General features: G+C 45.8%; 1 protein-coding gene across 2 annotated transcripts in view; it reads left to right on the top strand.

The window, feature by feature from the left end:
* Positions 1 to 24,083, top strand: part of SUSD6 (sushi domain containing 6) — a 103,711-nt gene that overhangs the window by 7,433 nt on the left and 72,195 nt on the right. The window contains exons 1-2 of one of the 2 annotated variants that reach the window (XM_054161582.1): positions 5,554 to 5,616; positions 13,612 to 13,688. The gene's annotated coding sequence lies outside the window, so the exon portion shown is untranslated. Of the gene's footprint in view, positions 1 to 5,553; positions 5,617 to 13,611; positions 13,689 to 24,083 lie in introns of those variants that run through there. The other variant, XM_054161581.1, reaches the window with a different exon arrangement.

Genomic DNA, 24,083 nt, shown 5'->3' with positions numbered 1-24,083 from the left:
CACAGGAGGTACTGGAAGGATCTGGTTGGAAAGAAAGAAGGGTTGAGGACAATGAATGTTGAATTGGAACAGGTTCATTTATTTTCTTTGTTGCTATTTAACCTAGATAAGGGCAATGCGTGGATATCTTTGGGATCTGGGCCTCCCTTTTGCGTTTGTGAAGAGGAATAATAGCTCCTTCCCTAAGTGGTGCATAGACAATGTGACAACAAAGCTGTATGTTAAATATATTAGATAAATTTGGCAGCAGGAGGATCTCATGATGGTAGGAAAGTAATTTAAATTAATCACAGGATTTTACAGTAAAGGAGATCTTGTCCTTCAGCTTCTTGGAAAGAGAATCTCTCAGACAAGCAAGAGGAAGTCCTCTGTACCTCTTTATTGTAGCACATAGGCTATTGTATCATAGAACAGACACTAAAGGGATGGATATTTTCCCATAACAGTTTTGCAGAATTGATGGGGGTTTTATATATATATGTGTGTGTGTGTGTATATATATGTATATAGGTGAGATTCTGTAGTTTCTCTGCTTACACTAGCAGTAACTTAACAGTCTCACTGGACTTGGTAATTTGGGTTTTGTTGTACATTTCTTTCCCTCCAACTCTCATGCTTTTTGGCATGGCCTAGGGATTTGATCCATGAGATGATGCTGAAAAAGCTGGAACACCACAGTGAGATGCCCATGCAGGATGGCTGCTGTACACCAGGACTATGCCTAGGCTAATCATTCTGCTGGGGTTTGAGTGTGATTCTCTCAGACATGGGGTAGGTGCTGATTGCAGGGTGGCTCTGAGCTACCCATATGAAGGAAACACTGAACATGCCAATGTGATCTTCTGGCTCATTGGGCAAAGTGTCACTGGCAGAGATGGGGGAGTATATTACCAGTTTGTGAGGTACCAAGGAGACTCTGCCCAGAATGCTGCATGTTACAAAATCCTGCAGGAATTACTCTGGTGTTAAGAAAGGTTAAATGAGACAGCAGGTCTAGTCATTAAGCTAGCCTTAGGACAGGACACTAAAAGCACTACAGTCTTTAAGCCTGTAGAATGAAATTAAGGCAGGATGTGGCAGAGCTTTGAAAACACACAGGGGACCAGGCAGCTTGCTTAGCCAGTGCCTTTCATATATCCTACATTTTGCTGTGCTAACCCAGGTACATGTCACAGTCAGCTTTAGCAATGCAGGCTCTGAAGAAGCCACTCCTGTGAAAACCAGGGTGGTTTACTTGTTGACCACAACATGAGCAAGACCTACTGGAAACTCTCTTTTCCTTGCTCTGAATATTTAGCCCTTAAGTGAAGTGGAATTAAAACCATTGTGCTGTGTGGCTTGAATCTAGCACAACTGGAGCAGAAGTCAATTTGCTGTGTTTGAAAGAAAATTAATTAAGGCCTCATTTGTTTCCCTCAGAGAGAAAAGCTCTGGGTAGTTTCCAGCAGTGATTTTTTTTTTTTTCCCTGAGCTTCTTTGGTACAGGCCTATATGTACAGAACAAATGTTGTGCAGCTTCAAGCCCCAAATCCCTGTAAGAGGCTGTGAGCTGGGTCTTCTGGCTCCCACAAGGGGGTGACAGCTCCAGTGGCTGCTCCACAACTGTGCACTGCCTTTCATGTCACAGAAAAGAAAATCATCTCAATGCAGTAAAAGCTGTCAGTACTCCAAGAAGGGAAATGTCATGCTGGGAATGATGCTTGTAGCTTGGTTTAACCCCACCTGTCCTTCATCAGCAAGCTGTGAACTGTGCAGAAAGAGTGCTAAAGGGATTTAGGGACAAGGGGCTCAGCATCAGCCTCCCTGTTTCTAGAGTGCCTCGGCAAGGTAGGAGTGTGGATGGTGTGCCAAGATTTCTGTTTTACTGTTGGTTTTCCTGTGTAGCTTCAGTAGGCATTTGGAGATGATCTTCTCCACTTACACCTAATATGAATATTACTAAATTAATAGTGCCCTCCTAAACATGAAGAATGTGCATGGGTTCCAGTGTGCGATCCTGGAAGTGGAACTGAGTGCTGGCAAAACAGGAGATGTGTGCAGAGGAAGTGGGAGAAAACAAAGCAAAACAGGAGAGGTAATGTGTACAGGAGGCTAATGGGCTGTGGGGATTTCAAGGAGCACTTGAAAATTGATTTACTGCTGCACAAATCCCACTTCAAACAAGTTGCCAATGAATAGGTCACATAGGTGTTCTCAGCAAGAAGGCAAAGGAGGAAGAGTGTGTGTGGCTGTCATATATGCCCATGGGGGAGATGCTGTTTTCTAGAATTATGGTCTGGCATGTTGCTGACTCTGAGGAACAAAAGATGCCTCCAGTGTCCCTCCAGGACATGAGGGGCTGATGGAGGCAGTCAAAGGTAGCTCTCCTGCATCTTTGTAATTAGAGTCTAGAGCTGTCTCACTAAGCAGAAAAGGTTTGTGTGGGAGCCTTCTGAAGCCAGAATGTCTTTGGTGACTGAGCTGGATGCCAAAAGGTCCCTGTAGCAGCTTGTTCTTGGAGTGAAGCTGTCTCAGCCTGCTGGCAGGGCAGCTCTGCAGAGGAGGGAGCAAATGACACAAAGCAGGTACGGCACTCATTGTCTGCGGGAGTACTTAGTGCTGAGGAGGAGCATGTCGCACAGGATGGTAGTATTACCAGGCTCATGGGCAAGGATGGGTAGTGTCACAACCTGAGGTAACATTATCTCTTAGACTATTTGTTTCCCCTCCAATAGTGGTTAGACTGTCATGAGATCTTTTTCAGCTAGGCACTACCATCAGGAATCATCAGGCTTCTCTCTCAGGAGTGATATTAACTTGAAATTGGGGTCATGTTAGGTATGTGGCACCTGGACAGACATTGATAACCTATGATATCCATCACAGGATGGAAGAGCTGTGCAAGTGTGTATGTGAGGGTGAGGGTAGCATTTGTTTCCATGGGGATGTGAAGGGCTTTCAACAATTTGAAGGAGAGAATAAGAATTTCATGTCTGGGATTATAAAGATGTTCCTTATACCTGAATAATCCAGTGGCAGGTCTGGATCTGGAGGGCAGCTACTGTCCCTGTGTAGATCTATCAAGGTGTGCAGAACAGAAGGTACTTGCTGCACCAGCATTGCTGTGAAACAAGGCTTCTCCAACTCAGCCTCCCCTGTCATCCCACTGATGTGAGTTTGCCAAAGGGACTGGGGAAAAACACAGTGTGGGACACCAAATGGTCCCCATGTATGAGCTGCCCTCTTATCTCAGCCTTGTGCCAGTGAGTCACAATCCAACCAAATGCTCACTGACTTCTCTCCCAGGAAGGAGCATATTGATAGAAATACTCCTTCTGTGGAATAAAAGCAACACCCATAATGACCAGATAAGAAATTAATTGTTTAATCAGATGGGGCCACACAGAGATGTGCTTTGCCCTTCTGATGAAGTTTGGCAGCTTTCATGCTTTAAAATTTCCGCTACTCAGGGATAGGATAGGATAGGATAGGATAGGATAGGATAGGATAGGATAGGATAGGATAGGATAGGATAGGATAGAATTAACCAGGTTGGAAAAGGCCTTGTTTCAGTGAGTTATTTCCTTTAATTTCTGTTCAAGCAATCTGAAAGGTTTTGAACATCCAAGAAAAATGTACCAAAATACCTGAGTTGAGACTGTAAGCTTTTTGCCTGGGAGAGAGGCATTCTGGTGGTGGCAGCTCCGGATCCTCCTTTACTGATGTGTGCAATAAAGGGAAAATATTTCCCCTCCCTGTTCAGAACCTGGAACTCTGGAAAAACTGGAACCAGTAGGTCACAGGCACTGGGCTGTGAGGGGGCAAACACCTGGTTTGGGGGCAGCTTGGGGTGTTTACTTCCCCTGAAGCATCAGCTGTTAGCTAATGCTGTAAACAGGATATTGGGTTAGGCAGATCGGTGCTCTGATGAAGCATGGCAAATCCAATGTAAAAGGCATTTGCTAATGTCTGTGCCATACTTTGGGCATATAAAAATAGTCGGTAAATGCTGATTCCTGTGTTTCTACAATAAACAAAATAACAAGCACAGCCACCTGCGGCTTCTCTATGTAAGAATGTAGTCATTTTCATAGCAGCTTGATACAGTTTTGAAGAGAACTATGTATGAATGAGAATTAAGGAAACAAAGTCTACCACAGAAATTAAAAAAATACCTTTAAATATTTTAAAACTTTTAACTGGTCAAACAAAAAAAAAAAAAAAAGTGGAACTGCCCCCAGCCAAAAGCCATTTTAGTGAGGATTTGCCAGGAGTTGCACCTCTCTGTGTGCAACTGAGCAGGGGGAGCCACATGGCAGCTGCCTCACAGCTCTTTTCTTTCAGAGGTGTTTCCAAAGTTTTTCTCCAGGTCCAGGAGGCAGAGTTTGACCAAAGGGTCAAACCAGAGCAAAATCCAAAGGTGGAAGGGACAAGAGTGAAAATATTGGCACATGTCCGAGGTTTCACAGAAAGAGCAGCTGTGTGGATTGCAAGGTTCGTGTGCAGCTCCAGCTCCCACTCTCTTCCTTCCTGCGCCCTCAGGCATGTTTTCCGGATGACCATGTAGGTTTTTTTCCTGTTTTTTTGTTTTTGAAGTGCTTACAAGGGAAGCATTTATAAGGAGTGTTTTGTCATGTACTGTATTCATCTCCTACATCTGATCAAGTGATGGTAAGCCATTTCTATAGGTTATTATGGGCTTTTACTGTGAAAAATCATTGTGCTATTGCAGAAAAAAAAAAGCAAACTTCCCTCCACCTTTACGGGAAAGCTACGTACGCTGGAGAACAGCTCGCTCTCCATAGCAAAATGTGAGCAATATATAAGGTAGGTGTTAATTCAAGGGAGAGAAAGGAAAGTGGATGAAGATTGCCTGCATGCACTGTTGGATATTTCAGTGTTGTTTTGGGAGTAGCAAATGGAAGATGAAGAGACAGAAGAAGGTCGCCAAGAAGGTGCAGAGCTTCCCTCTACACCTGTGTGCAGCCAAAGCCCTGTGACTGTGTTCTGTTCTAGCAACGGCTCAGCCTTGGACCTTCCAGCCCACAACCTGTCTCTGCTGGTGCTGTCCAGCAGGATGGAGCCAAGTGTGTCTGGCGTTTCCATAGGCCTGCCGCCAGCAGAGTCCGGGCTTGAGGGGAGTCCCAGGGGCTGCCAGGAGAAGGAGCAAGGAACGGGCTGAAAGAGCAGCTGCCGTGATGTTGTGGTATCTTCACTGCAACACGCCGATGGCGGAGCCTCCCCTGCCCCCCGATGCTGGTCACGGCGGGGCTCCCGCCGCTTTGCGGGAGTTGCCGGTTCCCCGGGCCGGGCCGGCGGGAGGTCACCCCACGGCGCCCCCCAGCGGCCGCGCCACGCCACCTGCGGTCGCCGTCCGGCTCCTTTAAGGGCCGCCCCGCCCCACGCGCCGCTGGCCGGGGCCCTCGGGGCGGGGCTTGGCGGGCGGCAGCGGCAGCGGCCGGGGCGTTGGGCGGGCGAGACGCTGGGGCGGCCGGGGCGTGCGGCCGCCGACCTTCAGCCGTAACTACTGCGGCACCGCCGCCCCGCCGCCCCTACACAGCGCACCGCACCGCGCCGCCCGCCTGTCTGCCTGGCCAGGCGCCGGCCTCGCCCTGCGACCCGCCGCCGAGCCGCCCGGTGAGCCGCTGCCGCGGGGGAAGGGTGTGCAGCCCGTTCCAGCGGCATGCCCCGCTGAAGGGGCCGGCCGGGCTCGGCCGGTGCGCCGGGTGGGGGGACGGCGGCCTGGCTCCGGCAGGGCCGGGAGCCGGGCCTGCCTCCGGAGCGCGGAGGAGCGTGTACTGTCTGTCTTGCTACGGGAGCGTGTGTGTCGGCGGAGGGCTTGGCGGCGGGTGCAGGCGCTGGCTAAGGCGGAACGTCTCGGCGGCGTTTCCCCGGGGAGAGGGAGAGCGAGAAAGGGAGAGTCCTGCCCGGCCGCCGGCCCCTGTACGCGTGGCTGGGGGCCCGCGTTCGCTTCCCGTGGGGCTGAAGGGAGCCACGTCCCCGCCCGGGAGGAAGGCGCCGGGCTTCCCGGTCGGGTCGGTTACATAATGTCACCTGTGGTACCGGTCTCTCCCTCGTGTCAAAGCGGCGTGTGGCCGGTAATGACATCGGAGTTGGCTTTGCTTTGAGGTCTGCAGTCTTCGGGCTGGTGGCTCCTTTCGGTGCGGGTGAACCTCCAGGATTAAAGAAGAACCCGAGAGTAACAACCGAGAAGGATTCGTTGCTCTTTTCTGCTCTTCCTTTAGTAGAGTTTATGGGTGACTGGCAAAGCGGGCTCCGAGAGGAAGGTTCCTCAGTGCAGGCACTGCCGCAGATGACATACCATGAGAAACTTGGCGTTCATTAGGGCTTTATCTTTGCTTACTTCTTTATAGTCCCTTAACAGTGCATAGAGGTCAGAGCTTCCCAGGCAGCTACCTTTACGTGTATGTGGTGCTCAGGCTGAACTTGTACATGTGTATATCAAATCCATCATAAATCCTCTTGAGAACTGGGAACTCAAAACCAGCCACGCTGGGCTTTCAGAAACTGAAAAGCAGTAACTGTTGTAAGTATTCCTACAATTGAGTAGAAGGTGAAAAAAATACCATCATAAATAGCTCTTGCAGTTTGCATAATTCTATTATAGATTACACTTCTTCCCCCCGCCCCCTCCCCCTTTTCTTTTTTTTCATAGTTTTAAACAGATTAATGCAAATACAATAGTTTCAAGTAGGCTTATTCTCAGGAGGCTTACGTTATTGTTGGGAATGGACTGTCTTGTTGGGTGGAAGGAGGTGAGAGGAAGTAAGCATGTAAATTAAAAATATTCTGAGGTCTTCTGTGAAATGCTTGAGAGCTAGACTGAGCTGATGAGCAGGGAGGATTTTGCACTTGTCTGGTTGCACTTCCTAGTGGCTTTTTGTCGGTGTTCCCATAAATGCTATTATGTAATGGTGCTTCTCTTGGCAGGAGTCTATTGTCACCATAATTCCTGAGGTTTCTGGAGCAATGCAGCTTGTTCAGGAGAGTTGTGGTCAGAACAATGGGGAGAAAAGTTCTTAAGAGGAGATTTTTAACCTCTTCAATTTTTCATGCAGTAGGACTAAGCTCAAGACATCTGGATCTCTTCCAGAGTATCTTTACTGTTCAGCTTGTCTTAATGTGATCCTGGGCTGTGCTGCGAATATCAGACACCAGCCTGCTGCTTGCATCAGAACTGGGAAGATACTGCCTCTCTCCTTAGTAATAACTTTTATACTTCTCTTTTTTTGTGGATTTCCCTCCCCCCAACAGAAGCAGAAGTGATATAGTTATTTTCAGAGCACTTCAGTGTTGCTTAGAAAAACCTGCTTGAGATAGTGGGGAAAGGGGACTCTCCCCAGTCTATGCATCTAGTTAGAACTTGTCTGTGTACATCAAAGGGAGCCAAAACGCCTAAGCCGAGAGAGAATTTGCATAGCAAATGTCAGTGCTCTGAGGATCAATGCTTTTGCGTCTGCAGTTTATAGTGGATTTCATCCATCACCTCCTCTTCTATCATGAATCTCTTCGCAAATCTGCCTACTTTTTTCCCTTTTTGTGCCATGCTATTTTTAATTTATTTTTTTTGGGGTGGGGGGGTGGTGTGTATTTCTATGCAGAGGGAATAATGCTACCCAGTGTGGTAATCTGGTGGCCACTTGTGGCACTGGCCACAGATCACAGAATCACCAAGGTTGGAAGGGACCTCAAAGATCATCAAGTCCAACCTGTCACCCAAGACCTCATGACTAAACCATGGCACCAAGTGCCACGTCCAATCCCCTCTTGAACACCTCCAGGGTTGGGGACTCCGCCTCCCTGGGCAGTCCATTCCAACTGCTAACAACTCTCTCAGTGAAGAACTTTCTCCTCACCTCGAGCCTAAACTTCCCCTGGCACAGCTTGAGACTGTGTCCTCTTGTTCTGGTGCTGGTTGCCTGGGAGAAGAGACCAACCCCCTCCTGGCTACATCCACCCTTCAGGTAGTTGTAGACAGCAATATCAGCCTTTTGTCTTTTTATGACTTGCACAGTTTTTCTGGTAGATGGCCTGTAAGCAGAATGTGGGGAAGAAAATGTTTTTTGTTTCCCTCTTTGAAATTTCATCTGCTCTCTTAAAGTTTTTAATCCTGTTACATAAATGAATCTTTGTGGACCACTAGAGAAGAGAGTACTGTCCAAAAGTAGCAAGGTATGTTTCTTCAGGGGGCCACTGGGATGAAGGAAATGTGCCTGAAGCATCTGCAACCTACTCATAACTAGCTTTCACAGTCAAATGGTTACCACTTTTGGGTGTTGCATATTGTAGAACAGAGTAGCACGTGACAAGGCAGCTGTAACCTCCTCTTAGACTTTTTGTCAAAATCCAGATGCCTCCCTGGTTCTTCTTTAAAGCTTTTTTCCCTTTCTTTTTATCCCCCCCCCCCCCTCTGCAGTTGCTTCAGTGGAATAGGGATCTGGGAAAGTTCTGTTCTGGAGGCTGAAATTTCCCAGCCACAGTGCTACTGTACCAGGGGGTTTGGTGCTGTCACTTTCCCTGTGCTGGTCATGCAAATTGGTCTTTGAGGAGGGCCCAGTGTCCTTGAGTTGTTCAGTGCACCGTGTCTCTGCTGAAACAGTTTCCAGGCTCTTATCAGCAGCGTTTATATTTAGTGCAGTTTGTGAAGGTGGACTGAAATGGCTGCTTGAGCTCACAAAGCTGCCTGGGGAGTCAGCAAGTAAGGGTTCCTGAATTCACTGGATGTATGTCCTGCCTGCAGTGTAGTGATTTTGATGGGGTTATTTCTGTCCTGTGATCATGCTTGGTTTCAGCTATTTTGTTCCTGCCTGGAGAATTGTTTCATCTCTTGGAGCGGTGTGCAGCGGTCTTAACCTCAGCTCCTCAGCTGTGCAACCTCTTAGCTGAGGACTTGGGTTTCTGTGTCTCTAGCTGTTTGTTGTATCACTTCTGCTTTTTATCAGTGGCTTGCTCACACCACAGCCATCTACTACTACACCACCCAAGTACGTCTCTTCCTTGTTCTGCTTTCATGAGAAAGCAGATGTAAGATGCTGGCTTCTGTCAGCCTAGGAAGGTTTGTTGCTGAACCCAGAGTCTGTGTCAGGCCACTGCTGTCTTTGCGCTTTTGAAAGTTCCATCTCCTCTTGCTAACCTGAAATCCTCCTGGAGAAGCCATTGCCTGCTGATACCTGCATGAAAGGTCAGTAGCTTGGAAGCTTTGCTCCAGCGTTCCCCAGTCTGCATCCTGTAGTGCACTCTGCCTGGTACAGAGACTCCCCATAGCTCCCTTGCCCTCTGAGCCACTTGTTGGCTGCTCTTGCCAGCTGATCCCAGCTAATCAGGCTTAGCTGGGAGAGAGGTGATCTTTCACTGGCAGGGCTGGGCCCTCTTGCCTCAAGGACTGGGGGGAAAGGGGCAGAGGCAGGAGGGATTAAATTCTGCTTTAGCAGTATGTAAATAGAAACACAGAGGTGTTTCCTAGAACAGGATGATGGAGAACTTAACCCATGTGTAGCAAAAGTGCTTGCTCATAGTGTGGTATTTGCTACAGGAGATTTCTTTTCCCAGAAACAAAGTAGTTTGTAATTATGTTCATCATGAGAAGCATTGTGTCTTTAGAAATGTCATCATACATGTTTAATCTCTGTTGTGAACCTATTCTGGATGCAAATGGAATTACTTCACACGTAATGATGTAACTCCCAGCACAAAAAGTAGGAGTTAGGGACAGGTAGATGACTTGCATCAAGCACTCTGTCTTTGCAAGGCCTTCTGTTGTTATGCACACAATGTTTTCCTTCACTCTGCTAGGAGTTGTATTTGAGCAGCTGCAGAAATTGATTTTAAGTTTAACCAGTGGGAATGCTTCCTGTAAATTTCAAGAAGTGAGCTTTTGTGTGTAGAGAGGAATGTTTTCACCCGTCAGTTGTAAGCTGTGTGTCTTGTTACTGAGCGGTGGCAGCTAGTGCGCTCTCATGGGAAGCTTTGTGCTCTCGCACCGCTTGCTTTGTGAGGCAGCTGGCAGACAGGGTGTTTTCAGACTGAGCCTAGTGATGCTAGTAAGAGCCCACTGGAAGCCCTGCTTGTTTTTTGCTTGCTTATTTATTGTGGTGGGTTGAAAATTTCCCCCCTAACATTAAATTTGCCAGACCAGCTCAGTTAGAAGCAAATGAAAGCTGTATTTGCAAGCAAAACTACAATACAATGGAATGCAATGAATATGTACAAAATATACAGTATTTACAAGTAATGAATGGCACAAGGACACCCCTGATGTTTGGCCAGGGGAAACTAAGAGCTTCTCCTCCACTTTACCCCCCTGTACATAAAAGGGACAAGAGAAAGGAGTAGAGATACGTTAGACATAGCCCAAACAATGCAGCCAAGGCCAAGCAGAAGCAAGTTAGTATCTCTCCCAGAGCGAAAAAGTGAGAGAAGAGACAGAAATTGTTTACGTTACTAGCTGAAGTCCCTTATCTCTCCAATGGGATTGTTTTGAACTATGATTATTTTCTGTTCTACACACAATAGTGATTTTATTTACATTTTACTACTTTCTGTTCAAGATCTGTGGAAAAATTTTAAAGGCATAGCCTGAAACTACCACATGTATCTGTTTTAAACTGATGATATTGGTGTGTGATAATTCAAGGCAGTTTGTTGAGGAAGTTAATTCTGTCAAAGAGCTGCAGGACCAAGAATTAAAGGTATAGCCCCTGCTATCTCTTTCCTTCTGCTTTGGTTGTCCCCTGAACCCCAGCTTCTGGCGTTCTCTGCCCACGTTGAATGTTGGGCAAGTTCCAGAAGCAGAGTGTGCACTTGAGAACCTTCTCTGCTTGCAAAGGGATGATGTGTCCATGTCTGCTCTTGTGATTCCCTGAGGGGAACTGCTGTCCTGGCAGCCAGCCCACCCAGCAGTCAATTTGCCTCCTGGTATAAGTGAGTGTGAAGTGGAGTGAGTTGGTCATCACCTCTGGAGCTTTGTAGGCAATGTAAAGCACAGCTTTTGGAGCTGCTAGAGGAGGGTTAAGGGAAACTGGCTTCTGGAAGCACTTCTGTATGGAGAATGAAATCCTGCATCTTATTTGTGCTGTAGACTAGAATGGCTTTCAGTCCAGCAGTGTAAACTCACTTGCTGTGGGAGCGACTTCCTCATAGACATTTGAACTTTGCTAGGCTGAGATGTGCACCATTTTAACTCCATGCTCAGAAATGAACTAGTTTCAGTACTCCTTGTCTCTGTTGGTAGTTTCCTGAGCTTACATTTTAAAAGCTCCAGAACAATTCTGAAAACTTTAAAGTTGTTTACATTCTCTCTCAACTAATTTTCTTCCTGGTTTGTAATTAAATGTTGCTGTGGTTTGCTGCTCTTCCTGGGTTTTGCCTGCATTGATTTAATAGGGTTTTATAATGAAGTGAGTGGGAATTGAAAGAGTCTCTGATCAAAACCAAGTTTGCATCTCGTTTAGAAGTGCAGATAAGAACTTATGCTAGGGTGTTTGGTCTCTTTCTGCAGGGCTTTTAAGGGAGAGTAAGCTTCTGTCTTATTTAAAACAACTCAACAACAAACCAGACAAAACCCTCCAAAACCCAGCTGCAACCCCCCAATTTCTGTAACTGAACTTGAGAGTGAGAGTCTTAGACTATATAAAAGTGTAGATCCTTCAGCAGCTTGCAGCTTGATTTGCAGTAGTAGCTGTTAAAGATAGCTACTTTGAAAGGAGCTATAGTTTGTACGTGTAGTTGTAAATACATAGATGAGGGAGATGCTTGAATGTGTGACCTATTTAAGGTGTTTGATTTGTTGGTTGTTGTTTTTTACTTCTTGGTAAGTAACTTCTGGAGACTCTTCAAGCAACAGATAACGAATCGGCCCACGCTAATACAATTATTTTGTGGGGTATGGTGAATCCCCTTTGGGTATCGGAGCCTGTTTGTGCTTATCAGTCTCACAAAGCTTTATTTGTTAGACCTAGTAAGGTGCCTTAAATCCCTTTAAATGGTGGGCAGGGGGAAGGTGAAGATTTATGCTGGATAGTTATTGCTCTCTAATGAGCCACAAAGCAAAAGAAAGCTGATGTGCAGTAGAGAAAACAGTAATTTATTCCCAGCTGTGAGGGGACATACTGTACTTGAAAGGTAAGACAGAAACTGCCCCTGAAGTAGCCTGCATAGGTTATCCTTCAGTTGTTGGTACATATCTTGAGGAGAATCCCTTCTGTGCCAAAATTCCAGCCTGGAAGGGTGATTGACAGCTCTGCCTTTAAAGAGAAGCATCAAAATCGCAGAGCGTTGCTCAGAGTATGAAAGCTTCACTTCTCCATCTGCTGCTGCATATGCTACTGGCAACCTAGTGACCATATGTGGGGTCTTCCTGAAAGCTTTAAATGCAGCTCCTTTGAGGGCCCCTCACTCCTTTTGAAAGTCCTAAAAGGGCACGCTGCTTGCTTCAGGAGAGGGAGGCTCCCGTTTTCCCTTTAGGAAAGCCCAGGAGTACGTTTTCATGAAACTAAAGCATTCTTGCCGAGAGCTGTGTGATCCTGAAATGCTGCTAACTGGTTCTGTGCAACAGAAAAGTGCCGGAGGCTCATTGCAGGCTTTGCCCTGGCTTTGTGAGCAGAAACTAAACCATACAAGCCTGCTAGCAGAGATCCATTAAAAACTGCATCATGGGGATGGGGAGCAGGCTTGTGTGGTCGGGGTTCTGTCTTTTGGTAAGTGTGCGATTGAGTTGAATGAGAGACATGAAGAGGAGTTTCTAGGTGTGCTTTTAATTTCATTAGCTGTGAGAGCCTCCATCTCGAGTCCTGTTTCTGGTTTGCTGTCTTGCAGAGCTTGCATGCTTCTGAGGTTCAAAAAGCCGACGTTTAAATGTGACAATGCAATGTTTAGCAACCAAGCGGATTCTTAAGCAGGCTGGACAAAAACTCCTTTCAGCTGCACAGCTTTTACTTTCACTTTTGGGTGACCAGTTTGCTTAGTGCTCAGTTGGTTGCTGTATTTTCTGAAGTGGAGAGGGTTACCTTCTAAAGAGGGTTACCAGCTTTCCTACTTATGTTCTGGAGTTTGCAGTATTCCTGCTGAATAAGAAGGGTGCGTATTGGGGGATAAGAGACAGCAAAACACAGTTATGCTCTTATTAGCACCGTAGGAATTTCCTTTCTCCTTTGTTTTGGGTGTATGCAGTCTTTGTGATCACCACATTGTTGTTTGTAGATGTGTATATCTGATGGTTGCACTTGATGCAGTTCTGATCTCTGTATATCAGGTAGCTTCTCATCAGTTTCTGTCCCTTTATAAAGAACAAACAAATAAACCCCCAAATACCTCAGAGCTTGAGTGCTGCTGAAAAATATTTTCAGTAATGCTCTACTGTGCTGAAACTTACACTTGAGATTTTTAAGCAGAATATGAGGGCAGTTTCATCTGTTCTTTGTTTAACTTGTGCACTGTATCTCAAACTCAAGTTTGAACACTGTGTAATGTCTGTATCTGAAGCATAGCTGTGAGCCTGCATCCCAAAAACATCATAGAGCTGCCTCTACCCTTCAGCCCTGCAGCTTTTCTATTTGAGTGTCATTTTTATCCCCTCTGTACTCACAGCTAATACTTTTTTTTGTGTATTCCTAGGTGTGTGGATCAACCTAGCCTCACTGAATCATCGCTTTAATCACACTAACTTGACAACCATTGTATGCCAGCACCAAGTAAGATGAAAGCTAATGCTATTATTTTCCTGACTCTACTTTTTTAAACTTGCTTTTTGTCCAAATGCCATGGCTTTTCTGTAGGCTGTAGTCAGAATGCATTGCCTTCCATGTTCTTCTGCATCAAGACAGCTAGTTGCTGTTAGCGTTGCTTCCTGCTTTGAAAGCTAGCATTCTAAAATGTTCTTAGGGTCTGACTGCTTTGTAGCCATGCCTTAGCCTTTTTCCTGACACCTCAGTTAACCTGTTTTTTGTGGTGTTCAGATGCCACAAGCTGCCTTGTTTTCTTCCCTCCCTTGCTCCCTGGTTTTGCTGCAGAAACTGGGGAACTCCTGCCTTCCAGAGCTGACCATGCGTGATATAAGCCGTTTGACCTTTTCTCTTGAGTACAATATGGATTTTGTTTGGATTGTTGTTTTCTTTACCCCAACTACCTGCTCCCAACATTGCCTTTGAAAACCTGTCACAGAAGGATCCTACTTGTGTATTTTATGTTTTAGAGGCAAGAAACTAGATAGCTGTGTCTTTCAGGGAGCTAAACATAAAGCTGTTTTATGGACCTCACCTTTTTATTCCCTTTTTGAGGAGGGATGTAGTTTGGGCGGGCTGAGGGGGGAGGAGATCCCTCTAATGCTTTCAACAATGTTATTATCCAGTGCTCTAGGGGAGTCCCAGTGCTGAGGAACTATTGTGAGCCTTTGTTCTGATGCAAATCTGAATAGAGATAATTCTTTTGACTATGCATCTTCCCTTCAGATCCCTCTAGCTGAGATAAGGCATTAACCTCCTTTGCTACCACTTTTCTTGCTGTACTGGCTTCTTGTCCTCCTTCCTGCAACTGCTGACTTGAGTTTTGAGGAGACCTCATTTACATATTTTGAGAGTCTTTTGGGTGCTTCTGAGTGGTACTTGTACACTTCAGTTAAATATCTTGTGGATGTGTGTGCATTTTTTTATATCACTAAATAAAGATAAAACTATTTGTTGATGCAAGATGCATCGGACTTGGATACAGAGGCATCTTTTACATGTCAGGACATGCAACTGAAGGAATGCAAATTGGCATGGAGGTGAAACTTAGGAGATATTCTTCCTTCCCTCTTTTTTTCCCTCCTTCCTTGGCCAGAGAAAACAAGTATTATTTCTCAAATGCTTTTTAAATGCTCTTAGAGAGACTACCTTCTGATTACTGGTCCAGATAGGCCTGCATGTTTTCTGGGGTGAATGTGTATGCAGCCTAGATATTGGTTTGGTTGATGTCAGTGTTCTGCTCCCAGTATAAAGATGAACTAATCAGCAGTAGAGGGAGGAATGTGAAGCCTGGCTCTACAGTGAAATATGGCTTTGCATGTTGTACAATGTACACACACACAAAATCCATTGAAATTGTGTGTCTTCACTAAATCTTATTTGTGGCTGCGGAGAAAGGGTTGGGAGGCGGTGGTGAAGATACCGCTGAGGTCTGATGTGATCAAGTTGTGTGTGAACCTGGTGCTTAGGGACATGGCCTAGTGTTGACACTTCAGTGCTGGTTCAGGGGTTGTACTGTATGCTCTTTGAGGTCTCTTCCAACCAGATATGTTCTGTGACTATTTCACACCAGACAAAGCTGTTAAAAATGTCTTGCAGATAAAGAAGGAAAGGGGAGAAGTGTACTGAGTTAGCCTCTTTAGCCGTTCCTTGGAAATACAAGGCTGATAAGCTCATCATTCTGCCCCTAAAAGCCGGTCTTAGAGTAGCTGTTTGGTTTGTGATAGTGGGTTTTCTGAGGATAGATGCTGGCAATCCCCCCTGGATAATCCATCCTGAGTCTGGCTGAGCTGGCCTTCTGGTGAATTTGTAAGGGAGTTGCTGTCTTTCACTGTGGGCTGTTTTCTCTGCAGGGTAGTTTGAGACCCTCTTTAGTATCAGTAGAGAACAGAGGGATAGAGGAGGGATTTAGACAAGTTAAAGGTTGTTCCTAGAAGGCAGAGATTGAGTGCCTCCACACAACTGGGGTCTAGTATCAGTACAACATTATGAGAGCATTTCATTTTGTGGTAGAGTGCTTTTTCCTGATTCAGCATTGGAAAAGCTTACAGGGATGATCTGAAACTCTGATCTCTTTGCAAACTGCCCAAGTCTTGGCTGTGTACACACGATGTTTGAATAAAATAAGCTTAAAGGAGTGTGCAGAATGGTGTTGGAGCAGAGGGAGAAAGGCTCTATCAGAAGATGCCCGTCTGAGAAGACTGATGTCAAGTGCTTTTTGCTAGTGACTGTGCACAGGTATGGAGTGTGCCTTACAGAGGTGGTCCAGCATGGCTCCTTGATGCAAACCTGCCTGAAAGCATTAGCTGCAGGAAGTTTATCAGCGCTTCCAAATGGCAGTTGCTTAAGGCTGATTCTGTTGAGTGTCTTCAGGAGATATCAGTAACAGATGCAGTGTGACACATTTTCTGTGGGCTAGGCATAACTGCCTTTTCTTAGTGCTCTTAACCCAACAGTTGTTAAATCCCAGTAAATGCTCATTTTCAGAGTGGTGATTGCTTTCATGTCCTGAAAATAACAACTGGGAGGCGTCGATGTTGTCGGTTTTATCTCTCCTTTACTCTCGATGAGCGTGTGCAGGGCATTTCCTGCAAATGACTGTCCTGTGCTTAATTATTCATATTCTAGCACTTTTGGTCCTCCATCCTGCTCATCTCTTATGATTTGAAACAATTATTCTGAAACTGGGCTTGGAGAGAGGGAGGAGGGGTGTGACAGACTGCAGACCAGTTGCGGGGCGGAACACAGGATTCCTTTCCCCCATTATTTTTATTCTGTGAAGTGAGAACAGGAGGGTGGCAGAAGCATTTCTGAACAGCTCTTGTGTAAAGCTTCCCATAAAGCCTTCAATGCTCTCTAACCTCACTTTTTTTCTCTCTTCACCTCTTGTCTGCTTGAACCATTTGTAATGTTGAAAGCCTAAAACAGAAGTGGTTCTAGCAGTGGTTGCTGCTCTGGGGTTGGGCAGCCTTCACCTGCATCCCTTTATATGTATCAAGGTTTCTCCTTTGTTTGTGTTTTCACTTGTTGGGGTTTAATCTTCTCCAGGTTAGTATTCACTTTTCAAGTGGTGTGCTGTAATGTGAAACTGCAGAGGCATATGGCATTGTTGGTATTAAAAAGTTTGGAAACAGTACAGAACATCCAAAATTGGTCATTTTTTCCCCTAGATAGTTTTCTTTCTGCTCCAATAATAGGAGGCCAGAAAGGATTTTCTCTGCCTGGTTTGAACTGAAAGTTTGGGGTTTAGATGAGAGTGACCTAGGGTCTTTTGGTGCTCAAGGTAACTTGAGGACCATCTTCACCCTTCTGGCTCTCTGGTTTAATCTCTGGCGGAGAGGAATGAAGGTGGGTTTCCAGTGGCCACCATATCTTGGAGAAGGTATATTGTTCTGTTTGAGCTATGATGATTGCTTCATGCCACCTCCTCCCCACCTCCCCACAACATTTTGTAACAGATGCTTCTTGGCTTAAGTTTTCCATCTGTACTTACACGGAGGTGGGAGAGGAGATGTGTATTGTGCTTCCAGGCTTTTGGAAGGGCCTGAACACACAGGTTAGAAGGAATTGATTGACTTGAGCCACTGGATGTTGACAGTTGGCACTATTGTGCTTCTGATCTCTTGCAGCATGGCTGACAAAATAGTCCTGCTTGTTCATTGTAAATTGATCTCTCTTGCCTTGGCTGTGTAGAATAGAATAGAATAAACCAGGTTGGAAGAGAAGAGAATAGAATAAACCAGGTTGGAAGAGACCTTCAAGATCATTGCATCCAACCCATCATCCAACACCATCTTCTCAACTAAACCATGGCACAAAGCACCCTATCAAGTCTCCTCCTAAACGCCTCCAGTGATGGCAACTCCACCACCTCCCTGGGCAGCCCATTCCAATGGCCAATCACTCTTTTCTATGAAGAATTTCTTCCTAACATCCAGCCTAAACCTCCCCTGGTGCAGCTTGAGACTGTGTCCTCTTGTTCTGGTGCTGGTTGCCTGGGAGAAGAGATCAACCCCCACCTGGCTACAACCTCCCTTCAGGGAGTTTTAGAGAGCAAGAAGGTCTCTTCTGAGCCTCCTCTTCTCCAGGGTAAGCAACCCCAGCTCCCTCAGCCTCTCCTCCCAGGGCTGTGCTCCAGACCCCTCCCCAGCTTTGTTGCCCTTCTCTGGAGAGAAGCAAGTTCCAGCAACTCAACATCTTTCCTAAATTGAGAGGCCCAGAACTGGACACAGTACTCAAGGTGTGGCCTAACCAGTGCAGTGTACAGTGGCAGAATGACCTCCCTGCTCCTGCTGGCCACACTCATCCTGATGCAGGCCAGGATGCCATTGGTCTTCTTGGCCACCTGGGCACACTGCAGCCTCATGTTCAGCCTACTGTCAACCAGTACCTGTGCCCAGCCTTTTCAAGCATCTCCAACAGTGTATTAGTGTGTTGCTTGGTGCTGACTTGAGTCAGAAATACTGCTTCTTGCAGAATGATGCATGTGCTTCAGCCTCTCCAAGCATTGTTCTAGACAAGCCTTGCAGAATTTGAGATGTGTGATAAGATTTATTTATATTTTTTTTCCCCTTCTGAGGTACTTGGTGGCAGGCAACTGCATTTGCTAGAGCAAGCTGTTATTTTATAGTTCTCCTGCCCTGTGCATTTAATTGCAGTGTAACTGATTCCTCCTGTCTCAAGAGCACATTGATTTTTTCTTTTTTTATGCCAGCTGCTTAACAGGCTCCCAGTACCTAGGGGAATTTTGCACCCTCTTTCTGCTTAAAGTAGTACTTTAAGAATAGTGAAGAGGTGATTTGGAACAGTCAGCATGGCTTCACCAAGGGCAAATCCTGCCTGAGCAACCTGGTGGCCTTCTGTGAACAGGTGACATCAATAGATGAGGGGCGCGCAACTGATGTCGTTTCCCTGGACCTGAGCAAAGCCTTCGACACTGTCCTGCACCACATCCTAGTCTCCAAACTGGTGACACATGGGTTTGATGGGTGGACCACTAGATGAATACAGAACTGGCTTGATGGCCGCCCCCAAAGAGTGGCTGTCAATGGATCCATGTCCCAGTGGAGGCCAGGAACAAGTGGAGTCCCTCAGGGATCTGTCCTGGGACCAGGCTTGGTCAACATCTTTGTGGGTGCCATGGACAGTGGCACCATGAGAGTGGTGGAGCCCTGGAATGGGTTGTCCAGGGAGGTGGTTGGGGCCCTGACCCTGGAGGTGTTTAAGCCCAGGCTGGATGAGGCTCTGTCCAGCCTGATCTAGTGTGGGGTGTCCCTGCCCATGGCAGGGGGGTTGGAACTAGATGATCCTTGTGGTCCCTTCCAACCCTGACTGATACTATGATACTTGGAGCTCTTGAGAGAGATTATTCAACTTAGGCATGTGCACATCCTAAATTCTGTGAAGGTATCACCGGGCATTGTCTAGTTGCTCAGAAGTTCAAGGCAATGCTTTCTTCCCTTTCAGCAGCCTGGTTCATTTCATCTCTGTAAGTGGTGAATTTTTTTTTTTTTTTTTTTTTTTTTTGCTATGGACACAGAAATGTCTGCAGTGATAGTAGAATTTGCTGTAGGTGCAAAAGACAGCCCCTGTTTTTCGAGTTGAAGCAAAGTTTTAGAGGTAGCTGAGGTTAATAAGGAGTCGTCAAAGTATTTTTAAGCAGGCTTTTAAAAACTGGGTTAACTCTTGGGTTATACTGAGATGAGCCCATGAATTCAGAGTTATTTCAGGCTTGCACTGTGAGGATGATTGCTCTTACACACTCTGTAGCCCAGATATTTGAAAGACTACTGTGGAGATCTTCTCCCCTTTTGGGGGGAGAATAGGAAACTAAGAATATTCTTAACACAGTGTGGAGAATCTCTTGGTGAGTGTGACGCTGTCTGCTACCTGGGAATTGGATGCTGAGGAAGGTATTGTATATTTATGCTATGTGTGAGATCAGACAGACAGCTCTAGAGGTTGAGGCTCTGTTAGCCTCTCAGAAGAAAACCAGAGGTGATTGAGAAGGTGATTAGCATAGGCAGCATTAACGCAGCCGTTGTGTAGTGCCATGAGTGGTGTGTAGCTGTTGCCTGGGCTTCTCTGTGTACTTCCTGCCTGTCAAAAGCCTCTAGCATTTGCCTAAACAGAGCAGTAGGCTAGATGAGCTTGTTTTAGTTGTGTGTATTTTTGTCCACCAATATGTGTGAAAGCCTTGAGGAGATATCAGTTTCCTTGCTGTGTATCTGTCTATGATTGAGGTGTAATGTACGGCGTGTGTGCTAAGCAAGTGCTCTTGGGGTGGGATCCAAATCACAGTTAAAGGCCAGTAACATGCAGTGGAGGAAGGTGGGGATAAAAAAGGCACATAGCAGCATAACTAATTAAAACTGAACTAATCTGTCTCATGTGAAGCTACTCTCAAGATGATGATGATCTAAGTACGTTTGGGAAGACAAGACATGCAACAGTCTGCTTGTGTCCAGGAACTAGTTCTTGGCAAAGACTGTCACTTAGCTTCCCAGTGAGAAAGAGTTGTCTTGATTGTGAGAAGTCAGAGTAGTAAAGGTTGGAGCCTCCTATACGTCCTCCTATACTTCCTGCTCAGAGTAGGCATCCTGGTTGTTTTAGATCAAGATGCAAGCACTGAGTCTGGATGTTTTGCATAATCATTTGGGCTACATGTAGTATGTAAGTGTCCCTCATGAGGCATTCTCTCAGGAGTTTGGTTCCAGCTAGCAAAATCACTGCTACTAGCTAGAGAGCAACAGGAGACTCAGAAAAGGACTGGAAGGGCTTGTCTGTTCAAATCCCCATTAGGGTGATATTCAGCTGGTTGCTGGGGTCTTGTTTTTGAGGCCTTCAATTATTTGTCCTTGAAGAATCTAGATCCAGGAAGGAATGGTAAGGAGTTGTAGGTGGAGAAGCTGTGTTTAGCATAGGGAGAAGGAAGGTTTCTTGTCTTCTGTTGCATCAAGTAGGAATGTCTTTGCCTGCCTTAGCTGTGACACCCTCTCTCCCTGCCTTCTCACCTTCCTTCTTCCTCTGATGAAAGCATGTATTCCAAGACATACGTGTCTTAGAGTAGATAAAATGTTTCCATCTGTATAAACGCTTCTGCAGTCTTTCATGCTGTCAGTGGTACCCCTGGGGGTATGGCTGATACAATGTGACTGTAGATTTTTTTTTTCCCTTTTGGCTGTGCTTGGCAGAAGAAGTTTGAAGTAAATTCAGTTCCAGTTTACTTCAGTATTAAAAGCTTAAGCTCCCTTCTTTTTCCTCGGTATCTCTGTGGAGAAGACATTGCTGGGGTGAGTCTTGCACTTGACTGTGCTTTATAAGTAAAGGATGAGCTTTTCTGATGACTTCTGGAACAAGAAGAACTAGAATAGCTAAAGCACAGAAGCAAAAGCTCATCAAGCAAAAATGATGCATGGGTTTACTTCCACAAGTAATGACAGTTTGCAGCGTAACAGGGTGTAACGCTTGGCTGCCGCGCGCCTCGCACCGCCGTGCGTGACTTCATTATGTTGTGGTGTTCCCAGCATGTGGCTGTAAGGTTGCCAGGCTTTTGACTGCTGGTGGAGGGTTGTGCCAGCCACACCTGGCACATGGGGAGGTGGTGACCTTGTATGTTTATGGGGCATGGGTGGCCACAGAGCATGAGTGTTTATGTACTGCGTAGAGTGGGGTGGCAGGTGTCAGCGTTACTGTAGCCAGACACAGAAGTCTTTATTCCTGATGTCATTGGGTCTCAGGTAAGTGCCAGACTTGGGAATACAGGGTTGCTACCTGGCCTGGAAAGAAAAACAAAGTCTTAAGGCAGAAATACTGGGTTTGGGTGGAAAATGTTAAGGCGGAAAGAAGCAGAGAGGTCTCCGCTGCGGCTGCCTGAGCCAGTGGTGTCCTCTGGAGTGCCACGCTCCCGGTGGAGCTGCAGGCTGTGGAGGTGCGCATTTTACTGTAATGGGCGTTAAATAAATCGCTTGGTTTATCCAGAATGCAAACATGCAGTGACAGCTATACCACAGAGGAAGATTTGTATAAATCTCTGCTGAACAAAGACTCTGGGTGCTTTGTCCTGTGGTTTTGGCTTAAGACATACCAAAGGCCCAGGTCTGAGGGTGCATATGGCTTTGTCTGGGGGGAAGATGAGTGAGTGCTAAGCTAGACTTTATTTCCTTTTGTATCAAATGGAAGCATTTCCTCACCAGGCTTTATTAGGCAGGACAGCTGAAATACTTGGTCTTCAGAAAAAATATCCTCTTACTCTGAGGTTTCTGGAATGCCTTATGAGCAGTGACTACTTGAAGGGACTTAGATCAGTTGGGAAATCCTTCCTTTGTCTCCCTACAGCTGTTCGTGTAAGATTATGAAAAGGTTTGGAGGATAAAGATGTTACTTTATCCTTTCAGATCATAGTGTGCTCATTGACATAAGTAACTTTGATTACCTCACAGAATAAATCTGGTCCTTCCAGGTTTAAAGGTTGGGTTATGCTTCTGTTTTTATTCTCTGTGCTACATGAAGTATTAAGCAACTGAGCATCATGGAGCTAAAGTTCAGACCGTGGCAGAGCAGACTGGGAGCATCTCTAATACCTGAAGCTTCTTTTAATTTATGGAGGAAAAGAATAATCCTTTAATTACTGGACTGATGACAAATATGAGGAGCAAATATTCAAGTATTCATGGCTCTCCTTGCTAATGAAGTTTCATATTGGGACTACAGAGCTGAGAAGGCAGACTTTGGGTGTGGGGGGAAAACAATGTGGAAGACTTATTTTTGTCTGCCCTGTGAAATGGCAGTCTGTCCCCCTTGGCCTCCTTAACTTCAGCAGAGTGTGAGAGCCATGTGCAGAGTCATTTTGGCCACTGCCACTTCCTGCAGTCTTGTGTGCTTGTGTTTGGTTTACCCACACAATTGCTGGTCTGCTCTGACCATTTTCTTCTTGGGCTTCACTGCTTTGTGCCCCACAGTGCAGAGGGAACATCACATCGAGCTCTGGATTCAGGTGATGCTAGAATGGGTAGGCTGTTCCAGGTTTCACACAAGAAAAGAATGGATACCATTTGTCTCCAGGAAATCTGCCCTTTTGGAAAAGAGCATCAAGGTTGCTGTAGTTTGTTCACTAGTAGCCACAAGTGGAGCTAATGGTACTAGATGGAAAAAAAGAGCCTAGAAATGTTTGTTATGGAAGTCCATGTTTAATCCAGTGATCTTTGGCTTGCTTAAAGCTGTCCTCCAAGCTTTCAGATTTCCAAGACTATTGATTTCCCCTTGTGCCTGAGATTCATTTAATTTTGTGATACTTTTGCTGGCAATAGATCTTCCTTTTCACATGGAAGAGATGTAGGCTATAGATCTTGCTGGAAACTGATCTGGAGTAACTTCTGGTGGCATGGAAGATCTTAAATAAAAATAATAAGCCATGTGCTGAGGGCTTTAAAAGCCAGAAGCCTGCATCCAGCTTTCAGCTTCTATAGGAGGTTGCTAGACTGCATGAGTGCACTGTTTCTGCTGCTCTCTGATGTGCTATGTATCCTTTTATAGTAGGATGATCAGTAAATGAAATGCATATGGAGGGCAAAACATGGAAGAAAATGACACTTCATTCTACCAACTTACCATCAAAAGCTGGCTTTTATAAGCATATAGATGAAGGTACTGGTCCTAGGATGGGATGACTAGCCACCTCTCAGGAATTACTTGAGAGGCGATAGCTAAAATTCAGATCTTGCGTCTTTTCCCCTCTGGCCCTTTCTGTCTGTGAGGCTGTTAACCAGACAGTTGCTGTCTGTGTCTCTTCTGTGCTGTGTTGCTTTTCCCCTTACTGCTTGTGAGGAGGCTGAAAAAGCCTTGCTGTCTCAGCAGCGGACTGGAAGGTCCACATGAGAGCTATACATCAAGTTCCTGGATACTGCCTCTTTGTCTTCCTGTGGGCAAATGCTTTGCTCTGCTGGAGACACTTGTGGCTTGCTCTGTGTGCAGGAGTGTTCATCTCTAGGTTTCTTGCCTAAATTATCTTCCACTGGCAGAGAGTGAATAAGGAGTGAGATGTGTGGGTCAGGACAATAATGGGGTCCAGTGTGAACTTGGACTGGAATATTTTTAAAGGATGTAACAGGGAGAGTGGGATATGATGTGACCTGGATGGATTTGCAAAGTATTGCTGGCACTGGTTAATCTGGCCTGTCATTTTCCATTTTATCTGCTCCTGGTGCTTGATTGTTGCAGTAGGCTGATCTTCTGTTATCTTTCTGGCTTAGGCTGCTCAACATTGCTGCAAAATCCTTCTAATGCTTTTTGCTATTTCTACTGCAATGAAAGCTCTGTTGACAGACTGAATACTTGAGTTTGATAGAGCATGTGTGGATTCAGGTT

The sequence above is a fragment of the Dryobates pubescens genome, chromosome 5 (assembly GCF_014839835.1).
Source record: "Dryobates pubescens isolate bDryPub1 chromosome 5, bDryPub1.pri, whole genome shotgun sequence".
Classification (NCBI taxonomy): domain Eukaryota; kingdom Metazoa; phylum Chordata; class Aves; order Piciformes; family Picidae; genus Dryobates; species Dryobates pubescens.
Note: the sequence above shows the minus strand (reverse complement) of the source record. Positions and strands in the feature narration are given on the sequence as shown.